Source organism: Calliopsis andreniformis, chromosome 9 (assembly GCF_051401765.1).
Source record: "Calliopsis andreniformis isolate RMS-2024a chromosome 9, iyCalAndr_principal, whole genome shotgun sequence".
NCBI lineage: Eukaryota > Metazoa > Arthropoda > Insecta > Hymenoptera > Andrenidae > Calliopsis > Calliopsis andreniformis.
The window spans coordinates 9,312,437-9,335,038 of NC_135070.1; the positions used below are offsets into that span (position 1 = coordinate 9,312,437).

General features: G+C 42.3%; 1 protein-coding gene across 2 annotated transcripts in view; it reads left to right on the top strand.

Moving 5' to 3' along the window:
• Nucleotides 1-14,661: 14,661 nt before the first annotated feature.
• The window catches only part of LOC143182988 (sodium-coupled monocarboxylate transporter 1), a 37,781-nt gene continuing 29,840 nt past the window's right edge, over nucleotides 14,662-22,602 (top strand). Inside the window, exons 1-2 of one of the 2 annotated variants that reach the window (XM_076384344.1) lie at nucleotides 14,662-14,753; nucleotides 16,629-16,798. The gene's annotated coding sequence lies outside the window, so the exon portion shown is untranslated. The remainder of the gene's footprint in view (nucleotides 14,754-16,628; nucleotides 16,799-22,602) is intronic. The other variant, XM_076384346.1, reaches the window with a different exon arrangement.

Here is a 22,602-nt window from a genome sequence, read left to right on the forward strand (position 1 = left end):
AGAGGTTTGTATAAAAATTCGTCTGTCAATGTCAATCGCATTGAAGCTAGTCAATTGTAACTAAACACAAGTTAACTAAATATCCCATTTTCGTATTACAACCCTTACATTAAAATTGAACCTTTCTTCAATAAATCTGAGTAGTATTAAAAATGATTACCATAATTTACATAGTATTATACCAATTTTACACTATTCATCGTTTAATAAGGAACCTCCATTTGATCAGCATAGTTGGCTAACATAAGAAACACCTGCCAGTCCAGAGATAGGCAGAAAGAACGGCAGGGCGCAAAGTAACGGGGAGGCAGACCGTGACACGGAGGGGAAGAATTCGAGGAGGTTTTCAAGCGCGACTGGGACAACCTGGCACGAGGGAGAGCCGAGGGGTGGCAGACGCGTAGCAGTCATCTGACACGACCCCTTTTCCACGTGTTGCTTACCCCTTCGCCGTCCCAGTGCACTGCTAACGAGGACCCCGCCCTTGTGACGTCATCCCGGATCGCGCTTGCGTGTGCGTGTACCGTACACGCACGTATACAACAGCCGCGACACGCATGCAAGACTTAGAGTCGTGTGCGTCATATCCTCACCCCCTCGCTTGATCTCTCGCGCTGACTTTTCCACGGCCTCCTTTCTCCTCTTCCTGCGTTTTTACGCTCAGGCTTTGTCCCTCGCCATTCGTTACGTTTTAGATAAGCTTCTTCTTCTTCTGCCTTTCTCGAAAATCCCAACCCCTTCTGCGGTACGCCGATTTATTATTTAAATCAGACGGTGCACGGAATGAATTGAAATTCAAGGTTCCCGTGTTAATTATTTGCAGCAACCACAGGGATAGAACGAATGTCGTGTAACTCTTACCCGGGATTTCTGTACGTAGTAATTTCCCAAGTAATAACCCGAGAAACCTCTGAAGGAGTGATCCGTCGTTTTCTGGGACTAGAAGACAGGAAGTCGGTTCATTGAGAAATCTTCCACCGCTAAGCCCGCGCTTACGTCATTCTTTAACGTCTGTTCCTCGAAGCGGACAGTAACGTATTCCTCTTTTGGTCCGGGGAATCTATTCATAGCGGTAAAATTGGACTGAAAAAGATTAACAGGGGCGATTATGGAACGTGAACTTAGAAAATGATTAATGCCTCGGCGCCAACGAGCAGACGTCCCTTTATCTTCATTGCACCTAACCCTTTTCTCGCAAGAACGTCTGCAATTGTGCAGCGCACACAAACTGCCCTTATTATCTTATTCTCCTGCCGCACTAGCGTCCAACCCTTCCTGGAAATCAACACCGTTTATCTGTCTTCTATCCCCTCTCCGTTCCTTGAGCGCAAAGAGGATGGAACGTGCGCGTTGTTGAACGGCGCAGCGGTGTGCAGGATTGAAACAGATGAGGAGGAGAGAGGTAGGGACGCGAGTAGGGGATGAAACGAAGTAGAGATAAATGGAGGAGAAAACGTGGAGGTATACAAATCGGTAGAGTGATCTGCGAAAGAAGGGGCACACTTCGAAGGGAAGAAGCAGCAGGCCAGTTGGCTCGAAGGGTGGATACGTGGGGGGGTGTATCGACCCCTACCAGATTCTTTTCTGCTGCCGCGGCGGAGGGCGGCGGCGGGACGGGGGGGGAACGCGGTGCTGGTGAACCGCTGGTAGGGGCGCAATGACGTCATGGATGCGCGAAAGAAAGGGAGAAAGGGGGCCAGCGGAAGGGGGCTGTTGGTGAAGTTCACAGACTAGGCCGACGCACACAACGCCGCGAGCCACGTCGAATGGGGTGTACCTAGCGCGTCCGCTGACGTTGCCTCTCGATCGTCGAATCGATTCGCGATCACGGCCCAATCCCGCCTCCCTTATCGGGGAACGCGCTCGCGAGCCGGAGAAACCTTCTGATTGCTTTCTGATTATTGAAACACCGGGCGATTTTGATAGATTTTACGGGAATTACCGACAGCTAACACACCGGTGACCGATAATGGCGAGCGAAAAAGGTGGTGGTCGATTCGATAATCGGGGCGTGAGTGCATTAATTCACCGACAGGATCGCGTAATCGAACAGCGGTTCGTGGGACGATTGGACAGGAATGGAAAGAAACGGGTGCATTATTTTCTCGGGGTGAAGCATCACGGCGATGACTTCCTAGTCCCTTAACTACCCCTGCTGCCTTACGTCACGGTAATTGAATTCTTCCGCGGTAGGAAACTTCCTCGAGACCTCAGGACATTCCATGCCGCGTCACAATTTCGTGACTCGTTCCTTCTGCTCTTTAAATGCACACACGCGGACGCATTTCCTTCCGCATAGATGCGTTTCGACTACCCCCAGCCTGTGTATGGAATTAGACAGGCATTTGCTCAAATTGAACCAGAGAGAATAACGCGGAGAAATTGTGAAATAGTTTAATATTTCACGTAAAGAACTACTTCACTTGTAGTATTTTCACAGAAATGCATATATTATGTATTTATTCTGGGCGTTTGAGATCTTAACCGACAAATTTTATTAGCATGCTTGGGAGGTCGTTCTGAGCAAAGAATGTTATATAGGTACACAGTATTATACATATAACATTTCTTGCTCAGAATAACCCCCCAATCACATTTTCAAAATTTGTCTTTCAAGATCTGAAACACACAGTACATTAATACTACATACGAAACATGCTATCGAAATCTTAGGCCCCTAAAAAGCACACAAAGTAAAGCAAAAATATATTTTTGACTCGAGACAGAACACTTAGCGGTCCGTTTATTATCGTTCTCGTTGAGAGCACTCTGAGCAGGCCAGCTATAATTAGAGAATAACTCGCGACCCATTTGCTGATTCAACTCCTCCACCGCGCGAAAACAGTGGATTCGATCTATTAAATCTCGCCGAATCAGTCAGCGAAGTCCAGAGGAACGTCGAGTCTCGAGGTCCAGCACAACAGCGAGGCGTCGCAACGCGATTTCGCGAGATCGATTCGCCGCGGTGACGCACGGGGGGCTATGCACGACGTCATCGAACGCGATGCCTGTGTGTGGGGAACGATGGGAGCGTTCCTCGATTAGCTTCTTTCCGCGGGGGCACGTCTACCCTCGACACGCGCGAGTTCTTCTCGCCTATCACTCTCGGTTACTGACAGCCCGCAAAAACGCGGCGGGCAACCGGAGCTGGGAATTCGAGAGCATCTGTAACCCTGCACGGTAAATTACCCCCGTTGGAAATGAGACTCGTATTACGGCGGACCATAAGAAACTTTAAACCGATATTTTAAGCTGAAAGGAGCAACTCGGTGACTTGTCTCCGCGAAACGTTCCGCAGCCTCCTTTCCCATCCGCTGGCCTGTCTGCGCGAGGATATCCGCGAACTGGAACGCCCAGGAAGCTTCCCAGAAGCTTTCGGAAGAACTGACGGGAATCGTTAGGTATCGCTCGCTTATCTGACAGGGCTCGCCGACCGCAGAATCGATCGACGATTGCTGAGATTGAGACGTGCTGTGCAGGACTGGTAAAATTGCACCTGAGACAGACGTGAAGTAATAATACTTTTTCGTATACAGGGTGTTCCAGTATTGGAGGTGCAACCTCAGAAAGGGTGATTCTATATGAGAAAACGAATCGAAAGTAAAGAATAAAATTTTTTTATTTGAAGTTTTGTTGTTAAGAAAATCGACTTTTAGTATGCACCGAGTACGCGTGCGTTTGACTATGGCTTAAATCAATGAATCTCGATACGGGTGATATGTCACTCATAAGTAGCACCTATGTCACTAGTATCAACATGATTTGCTGTGTTACTCGTCTCTGTTTTTAGATTTAGAGTGAATTTTAATGAAAATGAGGCATGCAATTTACTTAATGAATTTACTTTATGGATACAAAAACTGTTGAAAATTTTGCCTGTTGTATACACAATTGTACTCTCCGAATTAGATTTGTATGTACGCATTCTAATGTATTCTGTATCTTTAATTCTTCAAATGAGGGAATAAACGAGAAATTTAGAGTAATCCCCTAATATGGCGCGTCATTTTTCGGGAAATTGAGGTTGAATTTGGATCGGGTACGAATAAACGGAAGTACAATTTCAGACGTTTTGGAACACCCGCAGTCTGACCACTAACTCTATCTACTGGGAATTAGAAGCGTTATCCTCACCTCGCTTACATTTTAAGCGTCTATAATTCTACTCCGGTGCACTCCTACTGGGCTCAAATTCAAAGCCAATGGTTTTTTCAAAAACGAAGCTTAATATTTATGAATTTTATTCTATATTTTCAACTTAGCTTCTTTAACTCTGAAAAATATCACTTGAGAAAAAATGGACCTAGTTTTTCACGACTTGCGACTGATCAGTAGTTACAGAACCTGCCCAATGTTTAATATTAATTACATATTATGAATGGTTTCATGCTACTTTTAATACCGAACTTCGAAGCACTTAGCTCAGCACTCAACACATTCGAATCTGTTAACCCACCCATTGGGTCAAAGGATAGCTCTCCTCATTAGCCAAGGACATAGCATATGAGTCATTTTTGCGCTGAAAAGACTGTTCAAAAGACTGGTCTCGAATGTGTTCACAATTTTAACTACTGTTCGTCTAGAATAGAAAAGAAGAGTTCGAACAGAAAATTCGTTGTCAGTTAGAACTTATTCGAACTTCTGTATTGTAGATTCAATCTTGCTTCGTTTACATTGATAAACAAGATGGGAGCGAATCGAATTCTAAAGAAGGCGGATCGCTCGACGAGAAAAGATGAAAGCTTGAAGATGATGGGTCTGGTGAAAAGATTTAGTTTCCCTGAGGCGTTTCTCGCTCTAGAATTTTCCGGCAACACGTGGCGCACAGATGCGCTAGCGACAGTAATGGCACGGCGTCTTTCGATGCTTTTACCGTCTGCGAAATTAGCGAGGCTAAAGTCGGGTTATTTCGGGCCTTGTTAACGAGAGAAGTTGCACGAGTATTTCCAGTGTCGTCCGCGATATCGCGAAACTCTCGCTGTTCCGTTTAAATAACAGAACGTTCAAATAATAAAAGGTTCGAACAATGGAGCATTCAGGTAACGGAAGTACAGATAATGGAGGGTCTGATGTATAGGGACGTTAAAGCCGATGTTTCCATTTAGGACACCGACTTTCCTCGATCACGTAGCCGAAAATGAAACCAACGATTAAACCGAAATGTGGTAAACGTCGATGCAGATCGCGTCAGCGATAGAGTATTTCGGCCGGCGGAATCAAATCGTCGATCGAATCGATTCGCTTGAATATATTTCGAAAGTGAAACAAATCGTCCAGGCGTGTCGATCGTGCGCGCCAAGAAATTGAATTGCTAATTCGAGCAATTATTCTCTCTGGTCGTTGGTTATGTGAAATTGAAACAATCCACACGTTCGCATAGCTCAGTCACCGACAAGTTTACCTTCTACGATCGCGGATCGATCACGAACCTATTCGACAAACAAAAATGAGAAAAATAGAGAGACGAGCGAAACTGAAACGAATATTTTGCTGAAAAATTCGCCGTTAAATTCCCACAAAAGCGGGGCTTTGATGCTGTGAATTTTTATACCGCTGGACGGTTTACGAGATTTTTACACGACAGACCGCCCGCGACGGTTATATCGCGCTCTCGTCGAATGAAAAACCGCTGGAGGAAGAAAGGGTAGGTTTTCATGGGTAATGGTTTCTCGCAACTTCCCTGCAAGTCGCGATCCTCTCGAAAATTAACGCTTTCGGCGTGTGCCTCGCGTACCATCGAGGCTGGAACGCGCCTGTAAATAGGGAGAATGCCGTTACCTAATTATCCGTGAAGTTTATCCATCGATCATGCCTGCTTGCCCGTCATAAGCACTCGAGAAGTCTCTCGCCCCGGTTTCCAAATTTAGAAAAAATTCTCTGGCCGACTACTTCGAAGAACGTTGCATGCGTGTCTCACTTCACATTTTTCGTTGCTTTCATCATTTTCTTCTTTCAGTTTTTACGAACTTCAGCGCCACTTCGCTGCTCTTTCGTTTCCTCGTGACGTTATGCCTTAGCTCGAGAAAACTCTCAAAAGTTTATGCGGAATTAAAGCTGTGTGAAAATAGGTTCTTGATAGTGTAAATTTCACGGCTCTCTTTATACCTACATGTTTATCGCCACCTCGCATGTACCAATATCCTTGAAATATTCATGACAGAAATGATCGTTCCACGCGGCAAAAATTACTGGGGCGAGTTAAAAGAGCAATAACCCTGATGGAAAAATGAGTGACTCTCACAAACAAAAGTTTCATGCTAGAGGCTTGATAGACTCACTTTAATATCGAAGAGATTCATAAAAGTTACGAACGATCCATTCAATTTATATGCAAATATTGGAACATTTTTATTGGAGTTTGTTGTAAAATAGTGAATATTGCAAAATTCCAATGAATTTACAAATTTTCGGCTTCCTCATGTTCTACGAATTATACAATTAGGAAAAGTGAGTTAGTTTGTATTGCAAAATGTAAGCTGAACAAACAATACTATTATGCATTGCAGCTATTAAGAATATCAGTCAAATAGTAGTATCGATTATTTTATATTTATATTTACTGTGAGAGAAATTCTCTTGCGAATACTCCGTGAGCAGTAGAAATGATCCGTTTTAGTCAGACGGTACACTGCCTCATTGATTAAGTAGTCTAGGTTCTCGATTATCGCTCAAAGTTCAAATTCGAGTCTTTCCTTCCTTTGAACACAGTTTTCCATTCTACAAAAGAATTAATTGAAACCATAATTCATTTAAAGAAATGAAGACAAGTTTATTTACTGTACAAATTTAATTTCAAAGCTATCATAACGTAAACAAATCAAGTGATAACAAGTAGTATCATTCTACTGCACATGGTTGTAGAAAAAAACAAGTTATCACACACAAACGTCGTACACATTATTTGTTCTACAGTGTAGCATCGTTTTTGAATCGAGAATACCTAACATCAGCGTCTCTAAAGTACAACAAGTTTAGTGTTGTGGAAGGCTACAAAGATCGTACAAGACCATTTATCTTCTGTCCCCACTCGCAGGGATCAGAGTTCCCCAACAATCCATACAAATTGCTCAAATTCATGCAGTAGTAGGACCTTTTACTGTTTAATAAAGCAGATTTAACCTGTCCCAGCACACGTACTACTTCAATAAATATAATTCTTTTTTAGACTCACAAATAGTTTTTGAATACCACTATTTTTCTAAAAATTTCATAATGTATTTCGCCTCAACAGGCATGTTTTTATAATTGTAGCTAATAATTCGTGCAAATTTTACACTTCTACTCTACAGAATTATCCCCTGGAAAGAATAAACGTTTTTCCTTTGTTGGCAAAACACACGATCGGCAGGTGGACATATGTCGGTATCCAATGAGCATCGCGACGTCCGGCACAGACGTTTATTATACGAACGAACGAGTGGACCGAATGAATGCCAATTTTCTGTGCGAATGCGAATCGGAGGATCCTGTTCTCGCATCGTGCTCGAACAGAACGCCCGTTTCTGCGCGTGATATTTCAAGCACCGCCGTGAGATTGCTATCTATAAATCAGACGAGTGAATTTTTTCTCTTTCTCCTTCTCAACCTCTATCACGTTTGTCGTGGTTATTGCTCCCAGTCATTTGCCTTGTTGTCCTACCAACACTTGCTTGCATCTGTTTTCATCTGATTTGTCGCCTTCCGTCTACATACTGGCTAGGTACAACTCGATACAACTTACTACGATGAAGACATTTATTCGAGATCACGCGTCATAAATTCGTGAGGACGTTTCATTGACTGATAATCAGTGGTAAGAAGATAACAAATCTAACAAATCTAATTCGTAACAAATCTAATTTTCACCTACGTTTAAACGCGTTAAGGGTGAAACTGAGTCGATTTGCGTTTCGTCATTGCTGACGTTCTTTCATCATGTTTGTTTCGTTCATCAGCAGTAACAAATTTGGAGATGATAAATAAATCTCCATGGGAACTACGCTATGTTCCATATTAAAATATTAGTAGATCCTCCAACGAATATTCGCTACTGCAACATGTGAATTTTAACAACGGAGGATGCAAGATAGATAAAATTTTAGGTCTGTCAGAAAAACAGAATAAAAAATATACTTCACTATTATTGAAGTCACAACATCACTGCAAACAAATTTTTTCCCCATTAGTAGAGGGTTTCCAGTTAAACTAATCGCCCTGTATATCCTGCTTAAAAGTAGTTTCTCTGCCACACTTATATGTTATTATACATCTAAAGGATTTCTAGACAATAATACGAATATAAAACACAGAAATAATTATTCATCATTTGCACAGTGTATGCACAAAATCCTCGGTCACCTAATCTACGCAGAACCTCATGGAGTATTCAAAATTTTTCTCGAAAACGTTATTCAAGATGCTGTGACCTACACTAACCACGCTAAGAAGAAGACTGTGACAGCTATGGACGTGGAATACGCACTGAAACGCCAAGGCAGGACTTTGTACGACTTTAACAGTTCATTTTAGTCGCAGAAATACTGAAGAATTACAATCCCAGTTTATTTCAAACAAGGAAGTTTGAGGATTAATCTTCGCGTTCCTACAACAGAGTCACTGGAGACCCGCTAAAGCGAGGGTGTTTGGGTCACGATTGACCCAGGCGCAGACTTAAATGGTCCATCATGCAAGGGTTAACATAGTGATGTACAGCGCGAAAGGTAAAGTGACCAGGCAGCGTTCATCGAGTGATAGCGACGATAACAAAGTATTTCCCACGTGACGATATAAACGCTGTAATCCTCTTTCAGCGTGCGCATACGTGCCAACCGGAAATTACGTTGTAATCCTATTTTTGCACGCGTGTTACGTGTTAATCTTTAGCAGTCACGGGGGACCCGTTGCGATAAAGTATATCCCCGTTCCTATTGGAATTCTCGCTCGTATTCCGCGCGCGTCGTAAATCAGCCCCGCGGACACGCTGGATTGCTCGTTTACCCGCGCGCTCGCCATTCGTCGTTCACTTTGAAAAAGTTGCGCGTTTTTTTCCTCTGCCACGATGATTGAAGGCCGGCGAGTGACGAAAATTGACCTTCGAATTTAGACCAACAATAGCTTCGTCCACGATAATATGTCGATCTTTCTTCTTTTTTCTTTTTTCATATCAATTCGTCTAAAACTGAAATGTAAAGATAGCGAGGAAAAATTGCGAATAAGTATTTAAGGTGTCGACATCAAAGAGTCTGAAAAGTAAATGGAAGAACTGTATTATTGATACCTCAAAGTTTCTTTGGTGGGAGAAATTATCCATAAAGACTCGACGAGCGTTAGTAAGCCACTACTTGCCTTCTTTGACATCGACCATTCAACCCTTAATAGGATTACTTACAGGCTGCTATGTATACATTCGAACAACTCCCTCCCGATTCAGGGCACCAGACTGTGAAGTGGTACAATTATTACAGAGGAAACACGGATTAGTGAGGTGTTCGACAATGCAGCCAGTTTAACGAACTACTCGAACTGCGAACGGGACCGAACTTTCTAGTTCAGCGTCTATAAAGGCATCAATTCATAATGCAGTTGAATCTCCGATCTTGCTAATGGAAAGCTCCTCTAATTATCAAATCGTTGAAGTAATAACACGTATTTGAACGATCGTGGCTCTAAATATTTCAATCGAATTTACTGTACCTGTTGAAGAATTAGAGGAGTAAAGCAATTCAGTGTGTCGAAGTGTTCTAAATGGCAGAGATAGAACAGTAAAGTATAAAGGAACGAATAGAGTAATGTGAATCATGCACGAGTTACTTAAAAAATTGACAATGTACAACATGAGTACCAGTGACATCATAGGATACTGAACCAGATGGAATTAGAGCAACAAAATAAATGAGGAAACTTTTGACCTCAGCATGTGACAAATAAAAAAGTGAAGAGAAGGCAACTGGGGTGACAGAATGGCAGTAAGAAACTGTGGCCAAGAAAATGGGTGTAATCAGAAAAGGCTAAGAAAATGTAAGTCCAAAAGCAACGACAGAAGTGAAAGAATAAAAATAAAAGAAGAGAATCTGGGTGAGAAATTACAGATGAGAAAGTACGGGTGAGGAAACGTGAGTTACGTGTTTCTCAGTGCAAAGCGGAAGTGAGAGGGAGGAAAAGGAGGTAGATATGCGGAGACAGTAATATCCACCAGCCCTTGTACGTAGTTAGGAGGGATTCCTGGGGTTGTAAATTATGTCTGTAACAGAATCCACTCGATACATTTACTGGAACGCTACAGGGTGGCCCTTTAAGTCTTCGTATTATCAATTATGATATAGTCTCAACTATCTGGAATGTCTTGGGTTAAAAATTTATCTAGTTTTGACGAGAAAGAAATCTACGTGAAGAGAAAAAGAAGCATATGTGACAAAGCACTGAAAGTATCTTAGCATAATGTGATAATGGAGATTGGATCACTGCAGTTTCCGAATTCATATGAAACTTAGAAAGATTGTAAGTAATAGACCCTAAAAATATGGTTATCTTGCACATATCACAGTTTCTTTCCAAAACACCTCACGAAAAGAAAATAATAATTTTTATATAAGAGAAACTTCAATTTCAATTATCCTTAAAACCAAACTTAGACACTTGTTCAGCTCTTGAAAGTTATCTCCCATCTTGTTTCATATATCTTCTATTCCCTATGTTTTCTCTTGGAAGGCTAATCCCCCAAGATCATACATCGTATTTCTCCCTTCTCTCTGTTTTCTTGTCGAAAACTAATCCTCAAAAAACGCAAGAAAAATCAACGTGCACCATCTCCGAAGCTTCCAGAAAAGGTCCCTTCTTGAAACATCCCAGCGGTGAGGGAAGAAATTGTAATAGCAAAAGCAAAGAGAGAGCAGCGAGGCAATTCTGTCGCTCGCACGAGGATAACACGTGCCGAGTTTCGGCGTCGCGGAATACAATTTCGCTTAAACCGTGCCCCGATATGCGGTGGGGAATGTGTGCCAGAGACTAATCTTTGCTTTGAGCCGGAAACAAGCGGGGGCGAAGGGTTGGATGTCGCGGGAAGCGAATCGAAAACGGTGACAATTGTAGAGAGACGTTGGAGTTCTGAGCGCGAAACGCTAAGACCCAACAGCACGCACGAGTGCATATGTTTGAATTAAGCGGGAATGTAAATGCATCGTAAGCTCGTGTACACGGATTGCGGATGCAAAGGGGAAAGTGTCTGTCCTTTTGCAGCGACCCTCGTGGCCATCCATTCGCGAAAATTCTAGGATAGGAATGAACAGTTCCCAAAAATTCTCGCGTATACGTGAACTCTCTTCCCCGACCATCCTTTTTTCATCGATTTATAAAGGGTTCCAGCACACTTTCGTTTTTCTTTGAATACGACCGTTATCACGAAATGAAAAATCGTTCGAACGCGTTCCACGAAGCAAATCACTCTTTTGATGAAATTTAAATTAACTCGTTCCTCTTTTATTTCTCCTTTTTTTTTTTTTACATCGCTCTTTTCCCACCGACCAATCCATTAACAAATCAAACAGGATCAGGAAGCCACGAAAGCATTCCCATATTGAAATATCTCGTGGATGTTCGACGCGAAATTCTCATCTTTCTGAAAAAATTCCCCAACGTCCATGAATGTAGGCGCAGAGAGTCCATTTTCCACGAAACGGGAGCGATTACTCCCTGAAGCTCGAGGAATCACGAAACACCGTGTAGACGCGTATAATTCACGGTTCGTGGAAGTTGTCGCACCTGTAGGTGACGATGGGTCGCGTGTGGTTGCGCGCTGTTTGATTATGCGAGATGACAGTGTTTCCTCAGGCGTAATTCATCGTAACGCGAGCACACAGCCGCGTGACAGGTTTGACGTCAAACGAGCATCTTACCGAGCGCGGATTTTACAGTAATGTTTGCCGTGCGAAATTCCTGAAATCGTTCGAAAACACAAAAGGCTAAAGGCAGTGCAAACGACTGGCTTGCCACCGTGATTTATGTCGGGCGGGGAATTCAGCTGGCGGCCTGATCAAATATTATTTAACGTAGCCTGTTCACGTTCGGCTCACGTTCAGGCGTGGTGAATAACGGACCACGATCGGTCCAGCAACTTGAGCCACTATTGTAAATCAAGCCTTTAAGTTCCGACGTCGGATGGCGCCTGAAATGGCCCAACGACCAACTGATAGCTTTAAATATTTCCTGGGAATCCTGAAGAATTTCTAAGCTTCTGAGATGGAGAGTCCTGTCAGCCTGCCTCCTTGGCTCTAAAACGTTCGCGCGGAGTTACGTCGTTAACCTGCTGTTTCGACAAAAAGGAACCTACGTACTCGTTTGAGTTATAGGACGCTCGTCAAGTTCCAAGCAAATCTGACAAGAATTACGAAACTGTCGCGAGGTTTTCACTGGGATACCATGTGGTTAAGAGTGCATACACGGTGGTAAAGATAACGGAACTTGTGTGTACAGTGTGTTTCGGAGATATTGGTCAAGGATTAATTGGCTGATAAAATGCGCAAAAATGAAGGAAAATACGTGCTCACGCGAATGCTGATCCTTGACCTGTCCTCGAGTCTTTCCTTCCAGAAATAAAACTGTGATCGAATCAATTAGCAAATTGGAATCCGAGGTGGGGTTCAGAATCATGTCAGGATCTCGGAACGAATGACAGCTCGCTATAGTATTTACCTAAGCTATTTCTCGATGAAGTTCCACCCGCGCGAAAAATCGAGCGGATTGTTTGTTTACGACGAGATCTCTTATCGGCTACTCGAGGTGAATCACTCTGCTTACGATCGTAGCCTTCGAGGTTGAGCCCAGACAGTTCACGCGATTACGTAAATCGGTAGGAAGACGCGTACGTGACGCGGCGAGCGTCGTCAGGCTTCAGAACAAGTGGAATGCATTCGAAGGTTCATCTATATCTGCACTACATGATATAAATAGCGCATTCTTAACCCGTCAAAGGTCGTGTGATGGATGTCACGGTAGATAACTCTTACGGGGGTCCCCTCTACACTTTAATTCAATTGCAAAACAATTGAATTCAGAGCAGTATAGTGTCGGATGATGATTATCTACGAGTGGATACTTTGTGCGATTACTAAAAATAATTTCTACTAGTACATTAAAATAGCAATGTAAATACTGCATATTTGAGTCACCTGTGGATGAAGTTCGTGTTTGTACACGATATACATTAAAAAATTGATAAGTTTAGACATCAGGGTATAGAAATAATCTTAAAGTAAGGCAAGGAAAGTCAGTAGAAATTCTCTGTCATTCTTTAATTATTCAGCAACATAACACCCAAAGGAGAACTCCAGCGCGAATTGTGACGGGTTGAAAGGTCTTATAAAATGCATTTTCTGTTACTAAAATATCATTAACCCCTTTGAATAATTTATTCGACCTTCGAAGGAGATCCCGCGGAGAGCTGTGTCTCGTCGTTATTCCTAATGTTTCAGTCCCGAATTATTAATCAACCGGATTAAGGTAGTATTAAATTCACGCGGCACGTTTGAATCCCTCTCCCCTCGCGGAGGGGAATCGATACCGCGAGCGACCGCAGCAATTACCGTCCTTGCGGGTCGTCTATTATCGGAGCACAACAAACGACGCGATACGGTCCCGTTCCACGATCGAGACGCGATCCTGATGAATCGTCCCCACGAGGAGACCTCTCAAGACTCCGCCACGAGCAATGGCCATCGTGAGATCAACCGCCTGCGATCCATTCGGTCCCCAGCACGGTGATCGATGGAAGGTCGTGAGCGATCGTGGAATCGAACTAACTATAGCCTGCCGTCTATCAGCCGAGCCGAACTTTCCTGTCCTTACAGTTCCATCAATTAAAGCACGATCTACGTTTCTTGCGACAGCTTGCTTCTTGCGGCTGGTTTCGGCGGAGGACCTGCTACTGAGATACCCTTCTAACGAGATTCTGTGTTTGCGTTGAATCTTACTAACGTAATGTTTCACGCCTGGAAGCTACATAAAGTGACTTCAATTAAGAATTTGAAAGATGTTTATGTGAGTAACCAGTGATGAATCAGAACTCGTTTTTTCAATATCGTTTCACGAGTTGACTGAATTCATCGAACGACCTATGAATTGATTACTAATGAATGGAAAAACGTGTCCATAAAAAAGGCGTTTACGTTGATGATTAATCCTGTTCTTTCATACATTTCCATAATAAAGTTCGTGGAAAATCGCGCAGAAACTCGAAATCACTCAACACATCGAATGAGGAGAATTTAATATTATTAAGCTAACTGAAAAACCAAGTGACATTCTGTTGCTATTACGTCTACACGGCAACCTGTTTTGCAAATCTAATCTTACATATCTATATCAACGATACTTTATCATTGTATACTATTATGTCATTATCGTTATCTCTTAATCGTAACAACGTACTTGTCACGAAGAAACAAAGTGAATACATAGGAAACGGTGTAGTCAGGAAGCGTTACGTTTCCGCGACGTTTACTTCAGCGCTTTTATTTTTAACTAGCCGCGGTGGAAACAATGCCTGACGGGTGCACGTGCTCATCGGCGTGCGTTGCCAATGGCAGTGCACCGTGCCAGTCTCACGCTCGGCCGTCGTAACGCCACTGCGTTTTTGCTTTTTAAATATAACAGTCGAACTCTCTCGGCTTCCCAGTATTGCGTCGCCGACTGACCACGGCGCACGTCTTGTGATCCACAGAAAGCGTGCTCGATCGTGACACGGGACGAGCAGGCGAGTGCCGCAGCGCTTATCGATCGAGGTTCGTTTCTTCCCTTCGCGATACGTACCCCCGAGCAACCCCTCCTGATCCACGAGGGGATCGTTCTTTACTTTCGCGGCCACACGCGGGGACGATTAATCACTTGTCGGCGTAGGTATTTAGCTTGGAAACTGACCTGGTCTAACAGCGACGGGGTCTCGTCTCGCCCTGGGTTAGCTCGAAGGATTCAGTATTTGGTAAGAGGGTGGTGGATCCAGGGGTTGTTAGATCAGGAGCGACACTGAGTGATTATTCCACTGCGGATTTTTATGCATTTATGGAAATTTGAAATGTTTACGAAGTTGCAGAATGTGTATATTCAAACATTAAATAGAATCCATGAAAAATAGAGTGGAAATTATAGTACTTGTTTGTGTTTATGAAAATATGCAATTGTATAAAAATTCGTAGTATGGTCATTATTAATACTCGAAGATGGAAGCATCAGGGTTCGAGATAGATTGTTTGCTAGTGTCGAATGGATTTTATCCTTTTGCTTTTTGTGTATTGTTATACGTTTCTGTGGTCAGGATAAGAGAGGCATAACAAATCCTATTTCCTAAAAATTTTGTTTATATCTCCTTTATTAGTTACATTTTATCTTTAGACATTGGAAGCTAGTTGTATCAGTCCATTACTGTACACACTCGCACACTCGCTCACTCACACAAAAAATCGTTTTCCATTTAGCTTCCCATTGGAGGTGTCTGATTTTCATTGGTTCTAAAAGTTTGTTAAGTAACTGAAGTAGATCGATCATTCACGCATAAGGAAATATTATCCAAAGGTCTAGGACAATAGATTCCCCTCAGGACTAAGCCCATAGCGAAGAGAATCTTTTCAGAACAGATCGAGTTGCGCGAATGACCGAATGCTCGTCTCGGTTCAACGAAACGTGTTTTCGTCGACTCGAGTTTCAGTCACCAGGCACCTCTGGTAAAGACATGCACCTTATGGGCGACGTTCGTTGCTTCCTTTTGCAACGTTCCATCGAAAACGTACTCGCTCGTTCCATTAGCTTAATTGCACCGATTGGACTAGAGCGTTGGACCATAATTCACCGCGAGTCGCAGCTATTTATCGGGTGGAACCGATCTCGCCAGTAATGCGCGAGTGGTGAATAGAAAATAGAAGTTTTTTCTACGGGACCTGTGTTAAAAAGCTCTTTATTGTCTTGGAAATAACTATGGACCGTGGTTGAAAGCGTTTCCCGATAAACAGGCTCCCCAGTCCCTCGAGTCAGACGTTCCTGCCGATTCTTGAGGACACGTACGCGCGAGCCTGTTTATTAGGATGAGACCGATCGAGCTAGCGAACCAGTCAAGCACGTCTGTTTCAGTGAATTAATAAGAACGAGTTCAGTTCCCTTCCTCCTCTCTCTCAGCTAATTTTCTCTTCCCTTCTGCTTTTACCTTCTTCTTTCTCCTTCACTCTTCTCTGCAATCTTAGTCCTTCCTCTCCGCATCATTTCCACATTCTGTGTTCTTTTTCGTTTTCGCTCGCCCACGCCGTCCTTCTCGCCGAAAACCAGCTGACGCAACATTCTTAATCTCTTCCACGTTTGTCTAGAAAGAGCACACTTCTGACTCAAGGTTCGCAGAAGTTAAACGCGCTTCTCCATTAAATATGTTTCAGAGCCATTGGTGTATGTCCGTCTCGTTAATTGACACGATAATTTGAAAGGGTGATTGGGTTTTGTTGGGATTCAGTTTCGTCGATGTTAATGAGGAGATCACGGGGGTGGAAAACTAATAAACACTAAACCAATTAAAATCGTGTAACGCGGATATTGAAATGGATTTCGGTTTTGACTGCTCTTCTGTCAACCGCGATCGTTCTAGTGCATTATGGAGCAGGCCGGTTTTTTTTGTGTAGACACCTGATGGTACCTGGAGAAGAGTGCTTCGTGTAGCTACGGTCATTCGTGTTTTTCAAGTTTGTGAGTGCTGTCGAGACAGGAGGATGTTGGACGCGCTGAGGATTCGGGAGTGAGAAGATCCAGTGTTTGGAGGCGTCGTTAAATTGCAATTAAAAGAATTCAAAAAGTGAGTAGTTTCTTTTCTTGTTTAATCGTAATTGAAAATTATTACTTGAATTAGAAGTACTAGGTTTTTGAGAAAGAAATGATTAATATAGTTTTAGCAGTAGTTCGCTTTATACCAATATAAGGGAATCATACTTTATAAGAAACCATGTAAGAAACTCTTCTAGAAAATTTTATCTATCTACTTTTGATGTTGAACATCCATGCAAGCCACTGCCATCGATAATTTCTTCCCTGAGTATTTAAAGGGAATGTTATACGAGGAAGCTATAACCAAAGCTCAAACTCCTATTTTTCTCGCTACGTTCTTCTTTGTTCTTACTAACACTATCATTATTCTTACAAGAACAGTACAAAATAAATGATCTTCATTCTCACAGAGAACATCAATTAAAAAATGAGTCACTAATAACATAATTATATCTCATACATGTGTTCACAAAGCTGCTCGATACTACAACAAATACTTTAAACGAACACATTATTTTGAAAACAGGTACACAGTAAAAGAAGAACGTAGTAGAATTAATAATATTGGATCCTTTAAATTGAAAACTCGCGTCTCTCAGATGAGTGCTCCAGCATTGAAAAGTTATTAGTAAAAGAAAAAAGAACGACGACTCCCTCGTAATTTTCGCCTATATGCCCCGTGGATCTCCAATTAAATCACGATCAATTTGAATTGGAATCGTCCCATTTCCTCGAGGGAACGCCGATCGGTTTCCAAGATACCGGAATTCTTCCCCGCGCTCAGCCAGCCATTTCCGGACACACGTTACGCACGTACACGCGCGTGTTCGGGATAAAACGAACAGATCTGATTATACTCGCAAATTCGTTCGATTGGTAGACACGAATTCCAGGAGGAGACGCTCGGATATTAACCATTAGCATCGAGAACGCGACCAGCCGTGCCGATTTGAGGCCGCTGCGATTAATCGTGGCTCGCGTGATTTTCTATCGCGTACGCTAAGACCCGACAGAAATGCATGACGCGTCCCGTGATATCGTGCTTAGAACGCCTCTCTTTTTCCCTCTAATTCACGCTCTTCCCTGAATTCAACGAATATTCTGTTTAATTCAGCGAACTTCATTCTCTGTATTTAAAGGAAGAAGCTGACGTCGAAAATAAAAGCGCGCGCTGTTTTAATATTTATGCGAAAAGTATTAGCCTCAATTTCAGCTATGAATTCATGGCTGAAAGGGAAGAGAGGAAAATAGATATTCATTTATCTGAATATTAGAATCACTTATTTAGGTTCACAGTGAAATAGTAATGTCATATGAAAGCTGTCACTCTGTGCAACGAATGCAGTCGAAAACATTGCAGACAGTACACGCTTGAAATAGTTTTCGAGTTCAAGATCGCAGCCAAACGGGCCAATGAGTCTGCGTTCCCAGTCTAAAAATAGTCATTGATATAACGCGCGCTCTGAGGAATAGAGGCGTCTATTGAAACTCTTGTCCTTCGCGCGTCGCTTGTTTACCGCTTCATGGAGGCGCCTTCACCTATCGGAAAACAGGTTTGCGAGCAAACGAACTTCACGCGACGATGTCACGGCCCCGAGGGACGAATCTGTTCGTCGTTTATCCCAATAAACCCTCGCTTACGCTTGCGTTTTGGTGAAACCTCGAAATTCTCACGGTTCCACGCACGCAAAATACGCTCGAGGAACATTCGCTGATTTTCATGGGTCTCGTTTCCGAGTTCAGCACGAAAACTAATCACTTTTTTACTAGCAATATATTTGGCACAAAATGGTATGGACCGTCAGATAAACAATAAACTTCCATTAAAAATGCGAGGAATTTCGACAGGTAAAAGATAAGTCTCCACAGATTCTCTCGATTCTTTACCAGAAAGAATGACGAACTTTAAAGAAGTTCCTGCTGCCACAATACCCAGATATTTGATGCTATTCCAAATATTAATAAGAAAATTCCTACATCCTGACCCGACCAGATTTCATCCTTTGGAACGCAACCTCCTCGACGTCCATACCTCCTATGGCAACTTTTTTCGCCGAGTTCCAACGGTTGAGACGCATAAAAGGACGAAGGGATTCTCCCCAACCTCCCGAAACTTTCTGCAATAATCGTCCATAAAAAGAGAGGCAGCGGGCATCTGACGCCATCAAAAAGTCCTTAATGCGCGGCTGGAGGAACGCTGTTACCCCGCGTGCCTGCCCACCCCTTCCACTTTGCTTCCCCTCTTCTTGGCGTTTCTTTTTCGGCAGGAACCGAGATTCCAGCTTTCTTCGACGACTGTCCGTGCCAAGAGAGCAGAACTCGCGTTAGAAAATTTCTCTGCTGTGCGACATTCTGCGCGAATTTTTCGCTAATGGCGATTCTTACTCCAGCGAAGCGAGTCGTGTTATTTGCTTGGTTATTCATGGAGAACTTCGTATAGCGACGGGAATTTTAGATTTTCTTCGGTGTCTACGCGTTCACGATTACGTTTTGCGTAGCCCCACCCATTGAAAACGATCGATAACCTTGTCCAAGTTGAACGCACTGGGTTTATAAGCGAAAGAGGGGTTTAACTAAGTAAATCATTGGGAGAATTACTCTTTGTGTATCGAACTTTTCCTCTTTACCCAATTTGTCGGTGTGTTCTTTATATTAGTGCTTCTATTGGTACGAGATTAAAGTGAATGTCAGTTGAGAGGAGTTTCTTCTTCTCGGTGTGTCTATGCTTCTTCTAAGACGTTCTGTGTCCTGAGTAATTAATTATCTGCATACTATTGCGTTCTCAGGGCTGCTTCTATTCTGGTTTAGTGCTGAAAATGCGAAATTGTTAGAGAAGCACTCTGGTGAAACGATAGCTTTGTTACTTTCTTATGCTTTTATCTTTCGCTTCTGAGGACTCGAAGTAGAATAAGACGTTTACGACAGACACTGTTTGATTTACGCTCTAATGTATAATTTAAAATTCCATGATTATATTCAACATATTCGAGCCATCAAAAAGTTAATATTGCAAGTAAAATAATTACTTTAATAATCTGTTGAATAAATTTTCGCACAAGAAATTTTCTTTTGATTAAAGCTGCTAATGATTAAATTTGTACAGAACGCTGATAAAAAGAATTCTGAATAGTTTTAGTCTACTGCTTTACCAATGTTTAAATGCCCGATAAATTTAATAAACGAGTCAACAAAGTGGCAATTTTACGTTCCGCATAGCGTTTGATCAATTAATTCTTAAACCGTTTCGCGTTTATTGTGCGCGAAGATATAATACTATTCTCGTCGCGAGGGCGTTGCTTAACTCTTTAATTAGAATATGACGAAAAAGACTTGCTCTTGACTTGTGAAGAGAAAACGGTGAGAACTTCTTATGCAAGCAGCTTCGAAGAGAAGGTTTGTTTATCAAAACGACTAGTACACTTTGCTGACTTAGTAGGTTCATGGTTCAGAGCAACAGTGACGATTTTTACAAGAGATGTGTACACACACTTTGCAAGGATGAAAGTATAAGGTAATCTTTCCGTGACAGCGTTTGATAATTAATTTTTCAGCCTGAACGAAAAAACTGCTTAAAAGGTTATCTACTCAGGAGACTTCGGTCATTAATATGTCTAGTGGGTTGAAAGCGTCACTGTTTTCAATAAACCACGTTGGCTTTATCCCTGATAGTTGATTATTTCTTCGAAATCGCTTTAGCGACATGCTTTTCCAATAGGTGACACACGTTTGCACTTTCTTGAAGTCTAATCTCGAATGCCATTTATTTACATATCACTGCTTGAGAAAGCACTTTGCCCAGCAATAACTGCATCTTCGGGATTTCAAAATAGTAAAGTACCTTATAACAATAAAAGTTCCAAAGTTAATCCATTAACCATTTATTGTTTTCAAAGCTAATTATCTTTCAAAATTTTCAAAGCCATATTTGATCACCACTTATAAATTGTATTTTCAACTCATCGAACCCAGTGAGAAAATTAAATATCTACAGCACAGAGAATACTTTCATCTCCGAATGAAACTCAGAACTTCGTCGAGTGGTAGCAAGTTAACAGGCCATGTCGTCTCGTTTTAAAACTGTAACAGCCATGGCGACAAAACGAACAGAAGATTCAGCAGCGAGCGTGACTGGTTCACGGGCAAATATTTACACTTGTAAGGGAATATCGAAATCGCGAGTCGACTGTGTACGTGCCGCGACTCGCGATTTCCTCCGTTTCACTGGTAACAAAGGAAATTACAGAGAAGAGTTAAATCTTTGCTCCACCCTACCATCCATTGTTCACGTTGCACAAGTTCGGATGCGATAAAGATGAATCATGTATTCCCATCGAACACGATTCTCGCCGAAAGCCAAGCCAAGTTCTCCGAAATTTGCAATGTAAAATATCTACCGTCGCTCGCGTTAAACACAGTATTCCTCGTGAAATTCCCCTGCATTTGCAGCCCTTAAACCACCACCCTTATCGAACCGTCAACACCGCTCAGTTGCCTCTAGGTTTCGAGGGAAATGTACGCGGGACAACGATTAGACCAGCAGAACTGGACGACTCACTTCCCACGCTGTTTTTCGGAATCCTCGCTAACTTTGACCGCCACGAAACTTTTTAATTAATACTACGGCTGGTTGGCTAACTCTAGCTTAGCGAACGAACATGATGGGTCACCGATGGACGAGGTAATACGATTTAAGTGAAAAAGGTACTAACATAGTACTATGAACACTTATTCGTCGAAGCAAATTGTTACGTAATGAAGGACATTTATTTTATCTGCTAATATACATATTACGACACGTAATATTGATAGAAAAAAGTATATTGCTTCTTAAAATTCAGTTCACGTGCTAAACTTTTTTGAAGTGTTTGTAAATGCAAATATAATATATGTAGAACCTTGATTATCTGGGTTCCCATTCGCAGTTTGTTTCATTCAGAGCTAATGTTATTCAGCGTAATGACAATAATGAGTACGGTAGTGTATGGAGCGAGACTTGAATTGTGATTTAATAATAGTAGGTGTTTTAGGTTTGACTCACTCATTAAGCCAGTTAATCTGGGTTCCACTGTGTTTCTGTTGACTATTACTAACGAATTATGTCAATTAGTACACAGAGTGTTCGATAATAGGTGGCAGAAATTTGAAGGTGTGATTCTATGTACTAAAATTTCCGAGTTATGAATTACTGAGAACATGCTTAAAATATGCGTACAATGTGTCTGACACAAGACTTATTCCACTGACTTCGCTGGCTCTGAGCAGTGTACACTGGCAGTAGAATAAGCCCTGAATCAGACATATTTCCCGCGAATTGTAAACGTTTGCAGAAAAATTGTAACCCTAGAACGAAGCTCCAAACACATTTTTGTTAATCTCCATTTTCGTTTTATTTTAGCAAGTAGAATCACCCCTTAAAACTTCTGATACCTGTAGTCGAACACCCTGTACAAACTCCATTTTAGGCTTTTCAAAGTACCATAGTTTGATTAAAACATCGTAAACGTTGTGGCAGAAGGGACGACCTTACTTTCTCGACTTCACAACAAACGTGCGAAGAAAGAAGCAAAGTTCGACTTGTGCATCGTCCCGTGCAAGGAAGTTTCCACCACAGCAACAGCAAAAGTTTGTCGTAACAGAGGTACATTTTGTACCCTTCTTTCGGTGTTTACAAGCCTATGCTCGTTTCTGGCTTTGTTCGGTTCGCGAATCGCTCTAAAATACTCGCAGCTGCGTAAACAGGTGTTCCAACCGCCCTCGAGTTTGCATTCCCACAGTATTTGGAACTTTTTTGTTGTTCCAGCATTCATGCTCCTCAGCGTAAACATCCGTAACGAT